Source organism: Sciurus carolinensis, unplaced genomic scaffold (genome assembly GCF_902686445.1).
Source record: "Sciurus carolinensis unplaced genomic scaffold, mSciCar1.2, whole genome shotgun sequence".
Taxonomy (NCBI): Eukaryota; Metazoa; Chordata; class Mammalia; order Rodentia; family Sciuridae; genus Sciurus; species Sciurus carolinensis.
The window spans coordinates 448,649-451,854 of record NW_025920116.1 but is presented as its reverse complement, the minus strand read 5'-3'; positions in this window follow the sequence as shown (position 1 = coordinate 451,854).

The window sequence follows — 3,206 nt, the reverse complement described above, 5'->3', positions numbered from 1 at the left end:
AAAAGTTTTTTATTCATTCTGTTATTTTTTCCTTCCCCCACCCCTCTTTTTCTTGTATACAGTCCCTCCTTCCTCCATTCTTGCCCCCTTCCCACCTCCTATTATGTGTCATCATCTGCTTATCAGTGAGATCATTCGTCCTTTGGTTTTTTGAGTTTGGCTTATCTCACTTAGCATATATTCTCCAATTTCATCCATTTGCCTGCAAATGCCATAATTTTAATATTCTTTATGGCTGAGTAATATTCCATTATATATATATATATATATATATATATATATATATATATATATATATTTATACACACACACACACACACACACACACACACACACCCCACAGTTTCTTTATCCATTCATCAATTTCTTGATCTTGGTGAAGAGAGATTGATTTGTCTAAAAACAACAAAAAAAATTCATTTATATTTTCAGTATGGATTGTGGATAATGTAAACCAAACAAACAATGGAACAGCTACTAGTTGAAGATATCTCTTTCTCAAAAAGGAAACGCATTTTACTCAAGAATATGGCTAATGTTATAAACTTCTTCAATCGATATTATCTTCCTAATTATGAGGGGAAAAAACTGAAGGTTTTTTTTTACCCTATGTAAATGTATGATTACACAAATGGTATGCCTCTACTTCATGTACAAATAGAGAAACAAGTTGTACCCCATTTGTTTATAATTTTTAAAAAAGCAGTATTATATATCATAAAGCAAAGCAACATACTCAGTATGTAATGGACAAACTACAGGAGTACAAAGTTAGGAAAAATATGCAAAACAGTATTGTCAGAGAGGTTTTTGCTAAGCTTTCAAAAATGAACCTTTCATCACAGTGTCTTTTATAAATCCTCAGAGCAGAAACTATTTTATAAATCTCTGTACCACTCCCAGAGTGTAGATCTCTATCCAAAAAAATTCCTTATGTGACTATACGTCTTGATCTCATTAAGTCACTGTTTTCATGGAATCTGGAAGGTAAGCCATATGACTTAGACAAATTAATGCCATCAAAGTTTCAGCTAACAATGATCTGTAAAACCAAAGAGATCTGATCTATGCCAGGAACTTTTCAGACTATTCTGTAGATGAGGCAGGGACTCTTCATAGGGAAAATAAATATAAAATAAATATTTTTAAGAGTTATATATATTTATGAACTATGTTCATACCAGCCCTATTGGCCATAATAAATGGAATCTTAAGAATAAGCTGTCAAAGATAAATAACCTGGACATCACTGGCCTTTTCAAATATTCTGATTTTTAAAAATTGCTAACATTCATGGTTTTCAATAAATAGTCACTTAAATGAATACAGAAGACTGAATTATGTAATATGGTCATCCAAATGTTGACATAAAGATTCAGTTTTTTTGTTAAAGATGATGCAAAACTTCCAATCACATGAGGGGCATTGGAGAATTTCTTGCATAATACTACACAGATCTTAAAAGTGTAAATTTTGCAAAACTTGTTTTGTTTCTGTATGAATCATAGGACTGCCCTAGGAAAGACAGCACATTCAGTTGTATTGAACACCAGCTGCACTGCTGAATTTTTCCTAGAGCACATATAAGATTTTGGCATCCATCTCTGCCACAGTGTGAAATTTTTTTTAAGTTAAAATTCCAAATTATAAAAATGGCATCTGGCTGTTGTATGTCCTCAGTATTGTTCAGATAAAAGTGCAGGGGCTGGGGATGTAGCTCAGTAGCAGAGTGTTTACCTAGCATGTGGGAGGCCAGTTTGATCCTCTGCAGAGCAGGAGAAGTGAGGTAGTTGCTGATTTTTTCCTAATTTAAATAAGTCAAAGAAATACTATAATTTGACTAACACTTCCAATGAGCCAATCTTCAGAAAACAATTTTCTGAATCTAAATGTCACAATGTTCCTATTTGGTTTGAATTATCACTGTAAAATATAAATAAAAATAAATCACATTCTCAATTTAATTGTGTTTGCCTAAATGAAAATGTAGTATTAAGCAGGACACATTTTCATTTTGCTACCTCAAAAAACACAAATAAGGACTACAAATTTTCTAGTTCTGATTTTCCAGTGCATCCTGACTACCCTTCTTCTTCAGGACAAACTTACTTTGCTATTAAAAACATGTTGAGAGACTGGGAGTGTAATTCAGTGGTAGAGGGCTTGCCTACCAGCATGAGACCCTGAGTTCTATCCTCAGCAACACAAAACAAACAACATCAACAACACATCAAGAATTTAGAAACTATGTCCACGAAAGGGTAAAGCACAGTAACATTTTAAGTATTTTATAGAAACCTTTTAAAAAAGAGAGGAAGCCCATATAAAAATAACCTTATTTAATAAAAAGAAAGAATTCCCTTACAGAAAGCTGTCTTGTGCACTTACAGACTAGTACTAGAATAGGGGGAGCAGGAAGGTTTTGTAAAGAGAACCAAGAAAGTGGTGCTGTTTAAAATGAACTGAGGTGTGGGTAGGGGACAGAGTACACTGCCATGAAAGCTCACTTAGCCTTCACAGATGGAAAGACACTGTCCCTGTCTATAGCTCAAACCACTGGAAGCTAATTACAAACTGGTACTGAAAAAGGTGGTGAGAAGTGACACCCACTTCCTTGGCTATGATGTGGCTGACTTATGATCTCACCATAAAATGGAGATAACTCATTTTCTTTTCCGAGTTGTTGGACAGGTTAAGGTAATATATATAGAAATATTCTCTCCCTTTCTTCTTTTTTTAGATGTACAAAAGGATGCTTCTTTTTGAGGAAGGCATGAAAATGAAGTTAATCCACAACACAAAACCACAGCAGGCTTCCCACTCTGTACCAAATGTGGGCCACAGCTCAGAGGAAGGGGTCTTTCTGTGCTTCTCACTTTGTAATGGAAAGAGCTGCCCAACCAGGGAAAGCTCAGTTCTGTGACAACTTAGCAAAGTAAATCAGAGGGAAATCTGTCCTGGTTGTACATTAAATTAGTACATAAAATGCCACCTACCTTCCTAGCTAAAGTGAAATATGAGGATGCCTTGAAGAATAAATACTTCCCAACAGAATGCCCAGATCAAACCAACCAAGATTTGGAGGTGTGTTAATGATTATACAGGATAGAAATGTAGCTCACCTTTATTATGGTTCTAATGTCTATACTTATTTTTTGAAACATCTTAACTAATAATTCATCACAGTCAGTCTTCAAATCTTGAAA